The 14,629-nt window shown below is 38.1% G+C and overlaps 1 protein-coding gene across 9 annotated transcripts in view; it reads right to left on the bottom strand.

Annotated features, from left to right (window-relative positions):
- The window catches only part of PSD3 (pleckstrin and Sec7 domain containing 3), a 517,431-nt gene that overhangs the window by 173,452 nt on the left and 329,350 nt on the right, over positions 1-14,629 (bottom strand). The window lies entirely within an intron of this gene.

Genomic DNA, 14,629 nt, shown 5'->3' with positions numbered 1-14,629 from the left:
TGACTGATGCCCCAGGGCCAGGGCATCTCTGCGAAGAAGCTGAGATTGCCCTGGTGTCACCATCCACATAGAGCAGGTACAAAGTTCACTAAAAATGGTCAGAGAGTTATAAGTGCTGTGGGAAATACAAAGGAAGCGCTAGATTTCTATGGAAAGCCACATTCCCTGGTTTTCATCAGTAGGTTTGGAGTTTTGAAAAGTTTAACGATATGGAAATATAACTTTTGAGACTTTCATATTATTTCTACACATTAAGTGTGTAACTCTGACATTCTTCCTCTTTTTCTCCTTTGATCTAAATAAAAACCAGCCTCTGACTTCATGCTACAGTGGCCTGAAGGGCTCTGTGTAACACACAAGGAGAGCATCCGTGGAATAAAGGGCTATTCTAAGTGCATCGTACACGTCACCTTTTCTTTCTCTGCATGGGCACTTAAACTATTACTCCTATGTATTCTGGCTCCAGAGCATCCATCAGATAAGTAAATGCTACTGCTTCAAATGCGGTTTCTCAGATGTTCCCCAGTTGGAAGTCATTTATATTTAATCTGAGAGCCCTCCGTATTTTATATTTACCTCTCTTTTGTAGGCAGAACTCTAAAGATGCTGCCCCCACCCCCAAGATTTTCACCCCTAGTTAATCTAACACTCATCTAGGTGCTGCTGGGAAGGAACTCTGCAGATAAAATGAAGATTAATACAGAAAGATTATTCTGTGAGTGGGCCCAGTGTAAATGTACCCTTCAAAGCATAAGAGGAAGATAAAACTATCACTCAGGGATGCACCAAAAGAGAATAGCAGAGGATAGATGAGGAAGAAGGAGGTCAGAGAGAGATGAGAGATGAAGAGTGAGGACTTGACCCATTATTCTGGATATGAAGACAGAGGGAGGTGGCCTCTAAGCTGAGAATGAGCCCTAGCTAACAGCCGACAAGGAAATGGGACCTCAGTCCTACAACCACATGGAACTGAATTCTGCCAACAACCTGAATGAGCTTGGCAGTGGATTCACCCTCAGAGCTTCCAGAAAGAAACAGAAGCCTGCCTACACCGTGATTTTTTTGTCATGTTTGAAACCTGGGGCAGAAAAAGAATCCAAGCCAACCTCTGGCCTATAAATGGTGAGGTAATCAATCTGTGTTGTTTCTTGCCACCGAGTTTGTGGTAATTCTTTACAACAGCAATAGAAAACTAATACACTTTCTTTTGTACTTTATTCTATTTAATAGTTCAAATCTCAGAGGACATCAGAATCACCTGAGGAGCTTTTTAAAATGCGCATGGGCCCCACCCCCAGAGATCTGAAATGGATGAGGGGAGAGCAAGAAGAAGACATCAAGTTTTTGCCGATAGCTCTGTGAGTGACATTTCCCCCAACATTGAAATCTATGAGGTGATTTGACTTTGAGTGGTGAGCAAACAATGCAACATACATATATGTATCATATAATCTTAATGTCACTCTAATAAATTTAATAAAATATAAAATAAAGGCCAGGTCTGGGCTCTTGGGGTACCTGGGCCAGTGATGGAAGATATATAGAATCACTCCAAAAAGGTCCTACATGCCCATTCCCAGGTAATTGCAATCCTCACATCCTCAGAGCAAACCACTGTTGACTTTCTCCTATACTAGAACTTCATAAAACAAAATCCTCCTTGCAAACATTTGCATAAAGCTTCTTTCATTCTTGATGTTGTGTGCAGGCACTCCATTCCTTTTTATTGAGTATTACATTGTCTGAATAGTTTACCCATTCATCTGCTGGTGGACATTTGGGTTATTTCCAGTTTGGGTATACTATGAATAAAGCTGTAAGGAATACTCTTGTGACATATGCTTTCATTTTTCTTAAATTGCTGGATCATAGGGTAAGTATATGTTTAATTTTATAAGAAAGTTCAAGACCTTTCTCTGAAGTGTCTATACCATTTTAGCAGTTCCCATCTGAGTGAGAATGTCAGTCGCCTACTTTTTCTCCCCTCACTGCAAATGATTTTATTGTGCAGACCGAGAATGACGACACTACATTAAACATTCCTTCAGGGCAGGATGCATGTGTTACTCATCTTTACATTCCCTAGTATATTTAGCACAATCTTTACCAAAACAGGAATTCATGAATCCTATCAAATTTCATCTTGATCCAGCTTCTGACTTTTGCCATACATGGCAAATCTATTACGTATGCTTTCTATACCTAAACACAATTAGTATATAATTTTGAATACATCATTTTATAATCTGTATAATCATGAATCCAACATTTGTTTTCCCTACCAAATTCTGAGCTGAGGTCATGGCCTGTGTCTGTCCTATCAAGGCCTGCACCCAGATCCAGCACTGATTCTGGCTCATAGCAGGGCCTTAGTGAATAACAATGTGCACTGGTGAAAGAAAAATCCTTTCCCCTAGGTGTTTTTTGTTTGTTTATTGTAATTGAAATAACAAGGTACAAGTCTCCACTTTGGGAGAGTTCCAGGTCTATAGCTCTCAAAACTTTGAGGAACACAGATACCTCCGAAAATCTGATTCAAGTTATGGATCCCTTCATTCTCTCTCTCAAAAAAAAAAAAAATTACATATACAATCACACACAATCACAATTCTATATACAACATCAAACTGTTCACATATGCTCACAATGCCTATCCATGGGCAGAAATCATTGAACCTTGTTTTATATAAAACTACAATATTTCCCCTCACAAGTATTTATTGAATATCTGATTTGCCCTGGAATCACACTAGGTATAAGGGATACTGTGACCAACAAGACACAGTCACTGCCCTTAAGAATAAGGGAAGGGAGGCAATCATGCACAGGTGACAAGTAATATCATTTAATCAAAATTCATATGTTCTCAAAATCCATAATTCTTTTCTTTATTTTCTGTATGTAAGCAATCAGGTATTTAATAAGGGGTGTGTCTATAAAAACAGGAGGAAAAGGGTTAATGATCAGGCAAATTATAAACCAGTTTCTGATTCTGTAAGGCTGTCAGTCAATATTTCTGGATGTAAGGCTCAAGGTTTCTTTTGCTGGAATGAAGGCAGGCAGTGACTATCTGACAGAGCCTTCTTGTCTGCTGTGTGAATGTCTCTGATGATGTCATCAGGTGCTTTTGGTGAATTCTGCATGGCTGACAGTGCATCATCACTGAGATGGACTAATAATAAGTATGAACTGTTGTGGTAATTCTTCTGAAGTTTATATTATGTCCTTTAGCTGCTATTTGCAATTGCAAGGCTCAGGAAAGTTTTTATTCTCAATAACTCCAAGTCAAAGGATGGGAGAAAAATGAAACATTAGTTCAGAGGGTTATAGCCAAATACCTAAGGAAACTAGAATAATTCAGTTTATAGGTGAAAAGTAAAATGTGAAAGACAATGAACTGAAATAGAGTTTTAATATCCACAACTGTGTTTATAGACTCTATTTAAAAACAAATTCTCTCCCTAAAATAATCCTCATTTTTCTCCAAGATAATAAAATTAAGACTATTTACTGTATAAGTCTAGTTTCAATAAATTTGGCTTGATTATTTGCATAAATACAACAAGAATAGCAATTGATCATACAGGCTTTCTTAAATCTGTTTTGCTGGAACCTCATAAGGAATCTCAAAGGCTGAACTTTAATTAGCCAAGAAGTAGGTGAAGAAGTCAAGCCACATAGCTGCCATCAAGGCTCTGCGTGTGACACCATAGATTTGGGCGAATCCTCAAATTCTCAAGGTTACCTCAAAATGCCTTGAGGTTCTTTCTTTGCCATATCCCAGGAAAGCAACTTTTGTTCCCTACCTGGAAAGATGGTAACTAAGCCATGAACCATGTAAATAAGCAAGGTACCAGGCAGATTTTCCAAAGGGCTTTTATCAGTTTCCAAAATTAATCCTAATTCCTTAAAGCTTTCTGGTGACATCCACAATTTATGCATGTCTCTCAAACATGATATGCCACTCAAAGTCTTGGTTAATAAAACCAGTTTCCAACTGTTATAAATAGAAAAAATTCTCATTGAATTCATGCAAGCAACGATACTACCACGAAAATTCAATAATATTCATAAAGAGTTTTCAAATTCTAGAGTGATCAGGTAGGGAGAAAAATATAAATGCTTCAGTATTGCTTACAGAGGTATACTTTACCAAACTGCTCTAAGAAAAACAAAACAAAAACCCACAAGTTTCCTTTTATCTAGAAAACAAATTTTTAAAAAATCAGCAATATTTTGAACAAAGTCATAAAAATAATAATTATCCTCACTCAGTTCATTCAGTCCCATATGGTCAATTCTTCTTTATCCAGATCATCTGCCAGTATTTCCAGTTAATCTTTAGTTTTCTGTAAATCTGCATCCAGTTAAAAGGTGTGATCTGAAAATTTATTCTCAGACAACTCTGCTTTAGAATAAGTCAGAGTCCTTTCCATGAATCTTTAAGAGGAAACCCATTTGCAAATGCATCAGAGTAAAACAATGACTGTCAGTAAATGATAAAACTTAAAATGGCATGGTTATATGGCTGATTATAGTACAACTGACAAAGAACTTTGCTTTTCAGTCTCAATCTGGCTTTTTCTTTAAATCCTAGTTGTAGGCCTTCATTCAGCTAGGTTTCAGGTGGTTCTGAATGATGGTTGCTCTGTAGTTTAGTTTTAATTTTGATGTGGCTATGGGAGGATGCAAGTACTGCATAGCTACCCATAACTCTTCAAAAATGTCCCTTTTGCCTAAGTCTACAACATATGACTAGACTAACAACTGGGAATGCAAATAATAACTCTTCGAGGTTATATTTTGGGTACACAGATTTACCTTTGATTTATGTTTCTGAAAGTGAAAGAAAAAGAGGAAAAGTAGAGTAATGATTTATCTATGTTGCATTCTCAAGGAATAATTACTTTTAGAATTAAGCAACCTCATGGTGAAATGACTTCTACCAGGAGTAAGCACTGAAATCCCTTTGCATTCTTCTTCAAATGTCAGTGTTGAAATGAACATAGTTTTGTATTTGGGAAAGAATATGAAGGTAGCAGAATTCTCAACATATAGTCTGGTAAGATGAGGAGGAAGAACCACAGGAATGTGTGTCTACACTGACCATGAGGCACAGTTTAAGAGGAAGATTTCATGTTCCTGCATCATCCTTGTGAGGTTTGGGAAGATATGTTTCCTGGTATTTCTGAGGAAGCTACATCCTATATAATAAAAGGCTAATATGCAAATTGTCCCCTCAACCGGGAGTTCCACCGGGAGTTCGATTAGGGGGCGGGGCCGGCTGGCCAACCGCCCACAGCCCCTCCTCTGGGCCAGCCCCACCCCGGATAGGCCCCACACACCCCGATCGGGGGGGGCAGGCCAGCCGGACCCCACCTGGGCATGAATTCGTGCAAGGGGCCTCTAGTTATAGCATAAAAGATATGCCACCACTTGTGGAAAGTTTGAGGGGTGGGCAAATGTATAAAACCACCAAAAGAAATATAAAGCTCTAAAATAACAACAAAAAACATTGATAGGGAATGGAGTTCAAGAATGTTTGGGATAGAGAGATGAATTATTCTATATTAGCAGATCTTCTGATTGAAGCTAATTTGTTTAAATGCCAAAAGCTTTATAAAATAGTTTTGTTGGCAATCTTTCCAAATCTATTTCACACTCCCTAGCTCCTTAATCAAACTAAGTAAACATAATGTAACATTTCTGATGACTCATTAAGTACATCCACTACTCTGCTGCACACTAATACAGCCATTCTGAGAAGCTACTGACTACACAAATTTGCCTGCCCTTTGTCAAAACAACTCCAGCTGTTCGATTTAGTGACCCAGTGTTTTTTAAAGTTCCATTTTCTCTATATCTCATTATGAAATTAGTTCTTGCTAACGTCCATAGAGCTGACTAATAGCACTCCTCCAACTTCATCCTCCTAATTCATGACTAACTGGGAACATAATTATTTCTTCAAAATAATTGATTTAAAATACTTAAAAAATTAGTAACAACCTAAATGGCTGTTTTAATTAAATTTTCTTTAGAAAAATCAACTGGATGTGGCTATTGCCTTGTTGCTGAAGACCTGGCTCAGAGATGATCAGTGGCAGGTGCCTAGCCCAGGCCCCCGTTTTCAGCATTTGCTTGCATATTGGTATTTGCCTGTGTCTATATGGCCACGTGCTTAGGATACTCCAGGGGAAAAGATTGGGCCAAAATTTTGAGGTAAAAATTGTGGTTATTATTAAAAAATAGGCCAAACTCTGTGATACCCATTTATTGTGGCTGTTCAGAGTTATTTTTATTTTTTTGTGTTTTCAACTTTTTCAGTCTTCTTAAGACAAGTGACCTTTTACATAAGTGAAACATTACTAAAACCACAAAGCACATCGTTTTCCTTTATAGATTGTGTTTTGTTTTTTTGTTGTTGTTTTTTTTACTGCACAGATATATACAAATGCGTTTAAATTAAAAGTTGTTTTTGTGTAACCTTAATGGATAGCTGAACACCGTGCTGAGGAAGGAACATCTGCTATGATAGCTCATTTGCCATTGGATTGTCGGCCTGTTAAAAGAAGTGCTTTGCTCCCGAGGAACCGTCCCCCACCCCATCTTCACTGATATATCCTACCCAGAAGGAGGATGGTTTAAACTCACTATGTGACCCATTACATTCGGATCACTATTACATGTTCACGCTTGAGTGATAGGAGCAGCAACCTTGATGAACTATGTTATGACATTTACAAAATGGTTCAAACACGCATTCTAACTTCTATGGATGCATCTGAATATAAAATCCTGTAGCACTTCTTCATGGTCAAATTAAAAATAGAACCTATCTAGGAATTCTTAATATTCCATTATAGTACCCTTAATGATTACTACCTCCCCATGTCAAACTTTTATTTTATTTGGTTAAAAATCTGTTTGTACTCTTTAAGCAGCATCTGTTCTGTCAAAATGTTCTAATCTACTTATTTTTGATAGATTTTTTTTAAAAAAAACAACATGAACATGATTTGTGGATCTTCAGCTACTTCACAGTATTATCCTCATCATTACCACCATTTTTCATTCAAGGTCAGAGCCATACCAAAGGGAGCATCATTATTCTGGCCATGACGAGCACATCACTGGAAACAATAGCATGGGGAAAGTAGAAGCAGAAACACACCATGAATCTCTGCAACTCGGCTTGATTTATTTCACCGAAAAAAAAGCTATATTCCAAATTTTAAGCCACAACCTTTAAAGCTTTTCTCTTAAAAGGCTCTCCTGCTTATATCAGGATAAGCATCCAAGTCCTTTTCCTCCCTAGATACTGTTGCTACCAGGTTTCCATGACCTCCTCTGAAAGAGCGCACCTACTCTAGGCAACAGTTGATGCTCTTTTTTTAGCTACACTTAAATACCACCCATAAGTTCCTATTTTCAACTACATACTCCGAATATAACTCAGATCAAGTATTTTTCAGAATTCACTGAGGCTTTTCATTTATAAGAAGTTCAGACTTGTCTTGGTCAGGTAGCTCAGTCAGTTAGAGCATTGTCCTGATACGCCAAGGTTGTAGGTTCAATCCCAGGTCAGGGCACATAAGAATCAACCAATGAATGCATAAATAAGTGGAACAACAATTGATGTTTTTCTCTCTCTCTCTCTCACTCTGTTTTACTCTCCCTCTCAAATCAGTAAAATCTATAATAATAAAAGCATAATATGCAAATCGACCAAACGGCCTAATAGCAGAACGACCATCCCGACAACCACGCTATGACACGCACCGGCACCAGGTCAGCCAAGGCTGGTGCGATGCGATTGGTTGGGGCCCCCGCCATCACCCCATGATTTTCCTGCAGAGGGAGGCCCAGGCCACCGGCTGGTGGGGCAATCAATGGGGGGGGGGGGGCGCGCTCCGCGATCATCCCAAAGAGGGAGGTCCAGGCCACCAGCTTTCGGGGCGATCGATCAGGGGGGCTCCACGATTGATGGCCCCAAAGAGAGAGGCCCAGGCCACCAACTGGAGGGCTGCGGTGGGTGGGCAGGGCCTCCCTCTGCAGGGTGATTCATCGTGGGGCTCCCGGACTGCGAGAGGGCACAGGCCGGGTTGAGGGACCCCCTTCGAGTGCACGAATTTTGTGCACTGGGCCTCTAGTAATAGTAATAATAATAAAAAGAATAAAAGTTCACACTTTTTTCAGACTGTGCCGGCTTCTTCCTTCTATAATTCTTTAGGAGTAATCTTTTGAGAATGCTGCTACCACCAAGGTAATTTTCTTGGACTTAAATATGAACTTTCACTATTAAACACACACACTTCTTTGTCTAAACTAATATGTGAAATATAAAAGTTAAAGCTTTAGAGATATAAAAATATACTGAGAGATGATTTGAGTTTAAAAAGAAATAAGTGATGTTAAGAACCTTCCCAGTACGTAGATTGAAAAGATTCTTAGAGTCCATGTATAAAGTTTTTGCAACTTCCTTCTTTCCCGTAGAATATTTTGCTTAAACGACATTGCATGAGTAAGTTTGAGCGCAAAAGAAAAACAAAACAAGCAGCTCTGGTCCAGGTGGGGAGTGGTGACAGGGGAGGGGTGGGCACTGGATACTGTGGACCACAAAAGCCTGAACTGAAAATTATGGGCCCAGCCCAATATCTTATTTCACATGGGAACTAAGGCACCCCGAGGTGGAATTATCACCCTGAGGCTCTATCACTAGTCACTAGCAGCATTAAGACAGCCTCAGAGCCCAGTCACAGACACTAGAGCAGTGCTAAGAAAACAAGCCAACATTGAGCTCACCTGTATGCATTCTAGATGACACCATGCCAGCCGCTGAACACACATCACTGTGTTAATTCCACAGTCACTCTTAGAGGAAGGTCTTATTACCCATGTTATATATGAGAAAATAGAAATGTGAAGGTGAAATATTGGGCTTGCTTTTCAGATCTGCCACTAACCAGGCAAGGTAAAATATTGGGCTTGCTTTTCAGATCTGCCACTAACCACTTCACACAGCCATGAAGCCGTCCATTACATTTGGCCTCACAAATCAAACATTAACTCAGAAGGAATTATTAGGGTTACCGTACTTTTTATTGCTCTTCCACTCCACGTACTTTAGAATATAGGTGGATAGAGGAAGGGACAGGGGGGCAATCTGGGAAAGTAATTTTGCAAAATAAACTTTAACACTAAGCACAAAATAATTCCATTGCTAATATATTTCCCTCAGTATGATCACCACTCACATCCAAGACACCATTCCTTTTCCCATGGACAACTGAAACCATTTTTTAACTGTTTTTTCTATTTCTAGTCCCACTTCCTTCCAAACAATTCTCCACAACATCCGGAGTAACAGGAATAATTTTTAAATAAATAGATTCATGTGACTTTCCAGTTTTCAACTCTTGAAAAAAAAAACAACAAAAAACTCCCATTGCCTTTTTCTCAATACACCATTGTCTTTAATGCTGCTACACAGTTCTTTCTCAGCTGTTGATCATGACATTCAGCACTTTGAAAGGCCAAGAGCAATAAAATTTCATTATGCTAATCTAATTTTTACCTGATACATAAGTCTCTGGCTGAACGGAGAGAAACTGTCCCAATTTGTTGTTGTTTTTTTGAAAGTTTTATTGAGACAATTGTAGATTCACATGCAGTTTGTAAGAAATTATAAATTTCTTGCACCTTTTACCCAGTTTACTCCAACAATAACATTTGTAAAACAATAGTGCAATATCACAACCAAAATACTGATATTGATAAAACTTATTCTTGTTTGGATTTCCCATTATACTTGTCCTCACTGATAATATTGGAAGCAAAGATAGATGGAGAGAGAGAGCAAACATAGAGGAGAATACTGTTTAAGGTCCTCCTTTTGGTAGGAAGAAAAGTAGGGTAATTGTCAGTGTTGAATGTCCAGTCTTCTCCCTGGCTGCAAGGGTCCAATCAGAATGGGAAATGGAACTCTGTTAGAGAGCCGGACCTGCTTTGGTCTCTCTTAGAAGAATCACTACAGCTGTTGTTGTCACTGTGTAAACAAGTCTTTTTTGGAGTTTGAGCTTATAAAAAATTGCTTATATCTAAACCTTTAATGGATGATTTTTTTTTTTTTTTGCTTACCCTTATATCCAACTGTAATACATTTAAAAAGACTAATGGTTATGAGCTTGCATGGAATAATGTTATATTTCATACTTATGTTTCTTCCTTGTCCAACAAGACCCATTAATCTTTATTTAAAATGTGTTTTTCTTTGTTGATCTTTTGTGTCTGTTTAAATGCTACCATCTTGGCTAATTTCTCCATTGTTTTCACAAATTATTTTGCCCTAAAAATAGCAAATGAAATAAACTTCATTTAAAATAAGACATACAATGCTTTCAGCCAAGTACATATATTAAGGAATGAATGCAGGTAATCTATATATACTTAGAAATTTCTTTTAAAAGAACCTTACCTAAATTCTGTCCTTTGGGGAAGCAAGGGCAAACATATGCATTTGAATAAGAACTTTTATTGGGATTCTACCCAATAAACTATGTAACAATTTATTTATCATTCTATTAATGGAATGAAGCATGCAAATTTCACTAAGTTGGGCATACTGATTTACATTTTTTCAATTTATCTGCCACTCTCCCCTCCTACCCTGCACCCAAACTCTCTCTTCACCATTAACTACAGACCTGAGAGAGTGAAAAAAAACTTTTGGTTTCCTTTGACTGCAAGCTAATTTCAAAGTTAATAAATTCCCAAGTAAAGGAGAGGCAAGCAATTTCTACCAAAAAATTAAATTTAGAAAGAATATTGCAAAGTCAAACATCTAATCATAAGCCTGAAAGGGTGGCATGTTACTGACTTGCCCAAGCAAGATTTATTTACCTTGTTTTTTAATGATTTCTAGTGAGACTGCCTTTTAAATGGAATTATTCTTAAAGCTACTTGTGTACTTAGGTTTAGGAGGAGGTATGTTTTAAAACACTCTGCACATTGCATTGTTTGTTTTTTAGTTACATTAGAATCATTTTGAAAGACTTAGATGTTTTGTTTTGTTGTTTCTGTCCTCTCTATCATTAAGATGATATAAATATTCTTAAATTAAATATTATTTTAGCTATTTATTTTAATTCCCCTTGGCACCTACTGAATTCAACTGCTGCTCAGGGAAAAAAAGTAAAGACCTAACTATTGGGTAGAATAAAAATATTAAGGAGAACATTATTTGAGTATGAAATGGTAGGTGGCAATAAGAAAACTAGAATAATAAACAATTAGGGTTTCCATGTTAAATTGCCAAAAGCCTCATTCTCCCCAAAATGTAGTTCTTGTGCAGCCTGTAACTAACCTTTGATTCTATATGTCCCAATGCCATTTTTCACTGGCTCCTCTCTCTTATTTTATACTAGAGGCCCAGTGCACAGACTCGTATACCGGTGGGGTTCCTTGGCGTGGCCTGCAGGGATCAGGCTGAAACCAGCTCTCCGATAACCCCCCGAGGGGTCCCAGATTGTGAGAGGGCAGTGCTCAGGTGATGCACACCGGAATTGGGCTCCCTCCTCTCGGGTTCCGGGTGCATCACCCAAGATATGCAGCTGTCAAGTCACTGCAGCTTGGCAGCTCCTGCGTTGAGCATCTGCCACCTAGTGGTCAGTGCACATCATAGCTACCAGTTGGATGGTCAAACAGTCAAATGGTCGGCCGGTCACTTAGGCTTTTATATATATAGATGATTTCTTCTCTTCTTTCATATAAGGTACCTATATAATGTTAAGATAGACTTTATAAAACAAATGCCTCTTGTGGAGGATTCTTATGGCTCTTCTTTGGAACCAACTAGTCTTTAGGAAAAAAGGAAGCCATTAATAACAAGGATTAAAAATCTTACTACAAAGGGAGGAAATGCTCAAGGTCAAAGTCTCAGATGGTTCATTTTAAAGAGCAAGAGAATGTGTGTGTTTAGGCTAAGCAGGGATGGGGGACAAAGTTCTTATCTGTTGACACTAATCACACTTGACCCTAGCAGTTGTAAAATATCTTAAGGTTCAAATACCTTCAGGGATGGAGTCCCTTCCCAGCGTGCTTTGAGCAAGGTAACAAATAAAATAATATTAAACAAAAGTTACAATGATTAAAACTAGATGAGGTGAGAACTAATAAAATCTCCCATTTCACAGATGAGGAAATCAAGAGATAAAGTTTAAATGAATTTGCTCACATCCCTCAGTTAGTAAGAGATGGAAGCTGGGATTAGAACCCAATCAGCATAGCTCCCTAATCCATAATCACAATCATCCATCTTTTGGAAAGTTCAGCCTCCAATCCAGAACTGGCCCACATTTTACATTCCCATCCCTCTATAGTCATGTCCTTAAGAGGCTTACTATTTATTAGAGAGTCTTAGGAATGCCTTATTAAATCTATCATAACCAAACGTAGAACCTCCCCTTTCCCTTTCTTCTCCGCCTTGTCCCCAATGATGCTTGAAGGCAAACTACATTAAATATTGGGATGGGCAGGCCCTATAGAGCCATGAGACAGGCCAGATGTTTTGGCATATTTTATTGAATGAGTCACTGTCTTAATGTGGTGAGGTCACAGGGAGGAGACAGGAGGGAAGGGAAAAGATAGAAGAGTGAAATAAAACAAAAATGGCTTGAAGAAAATATTTTCTTGCTGAAATCTGCAGTAAAATCCAGATTCCTACTAAAATGAAAAACTCATCTTGGGTCAGTGTGTGGCTGGGCTTTGCTATGAAAGGAAATCAATATTTTACTTGACAACTTCCATGCTAACCACCACTGTCATTTTTCACTGCCATTTCACTGTCATCTTCTCACAGTAAATAAAGAATAGTATAACACACACTTTCTCCCCTGAGGTTTGTGAACATGATCTTGATTGTACAATGGCAACAAATCACCCGGCAAATTCTTGGCAGACTAAATCAACGGACATATGTTTACCCAAGGTGAACAGTAGCCACTGGACTGGATGGTAACTACATTTGCTTTCAGACAGCTCCATCCAACATGCTCTACAGCTGCGCAATAATTTACCCACAGTCGCACGCTACCATAAGGCGGTATACCACTAAAATCTAAAAGCTTCAACATGAAAAATGTTCCTGTCAATTTTCATTTCTGACATAACTGGGTAAAAGCCTCACAAATCCTCCCTTAGAAAGACTCCATTATTTTCCATGCTAATACAGCTAGACTGAAAACAGACTTGTTAACCTGTATCCACAGTGTAGCTTCAAAGAACGTGCAGAACATATTCATCATGTCACAATCCAACACCTTTTAATTCCCATTCAGGATTGTAGTTTCAGAAATGGCAGCATTTGCTTTATTTAAAAACAGCTTTAAAAATGCCTTCCTTAACAGGTAGGTGGTTGCGAGAGGCAGGGGGTAGAGGAGTGGGCAAAATGGGTACGGGGAGTCAAAGGTACAAACTTCTGGTTAGAAAACAAGTCACGGGATAATATCCAGCATGGCGAGTACAGTTAATAATACTGTACTGCGTATTTAAAGGTTGCTGAGAGAGTTATGTCTCAAAAGTTCGCACCACAGGAAAAAAAATTCTGTAACTATGTATAGTGATGAATGTTTAACTACACTTATTGTGACCATTTTGCAATATATACAAATAGCGAATCGTTCAGTTGTCCACCTGAAACCAATATAATGTTTGTATGCCAATTATACCTCAATAAAAAATGCCTTCCTTATATAGTAAGCTGAAGCTACTTTCCTTCCTGGGTCTTTTTCATAATGTAATTTTTTAAAATGCTGCAATGAAAGTCAGAAAGACTATCGCTTCTCGGCCTTTTGGCTAAGATCAAGTGTAGAAAGACTAACAATCTCACTGTACCATATTCTTATAACTTCTTTCAGTTTCCACAGTATATATGTCTTGCAGAACTCTATTCTACATAGTTTATATAGTTTAAAAGTCACATAAACCATAATGAAGGACTTATATTTTAACGGGTACATTTCCATATTACGCGTGATTCAAATGTGTCACCCTTCTTAGCAAATTCATTCAAAGAAACTGATTTCAAAAGAAATCTACATGTGTACAAAGTTTTTAAAAAGGTTAGAAACAAACAGAACTCTGTAAAAATCACATTTTCAACATATATATCTTATCCTGAACTTCTAAAATAGTCACATTCATAATCAATCACTATGTTGTATTTGATCAAATGCACATTTCATTTATGCTTCTGTAGAATGTTATGATTTTCAAACTGTCTCCTTGAAAACAGCCTAGTGACACGGAAAAACACTCTTGACTGCTGCCAATGATAAAACCGAGTGTAAACAATTCAGGCATTCTACGATTACTCGGACTTAATTTAATCTATTTCCACAGACAACCTGAGTGCCTGTGGGACTAGGGGCTGAATACAGTCTGACCTGCTTCCAATATATTCTGCACCTGCTTTTTGTTTCCGTAGTGAACATATCTTTGTGACCGCTCTCAAATTCTGACAGTCTGCTTTTAAATAAATCAAAAACTGCCCACCAACTATTTGTATCACCAATTACTCCAAATCTAGTTATTATGTCTGTATTATTGATTACAATCAATAAGTATAATG

The sequence above is a fragment of the Cnephaeus nilssonii genome, assembly GCF_951640355.1.
Source record: "Cnephaeus nilssonii genome assembly, chromosome: 8".
Taxonomy (NCBI): Eukaryota; Metazoa; Chordata; class Mammalia; order Chiroptera; family Vespertilionidae; genus Cnephaeus; species Cnephaeus nilssonii.
Note: the sequence above shows the minus strand (reverse complement) of the source record. Positions and strands in the feature narration are given on the sequence as shown.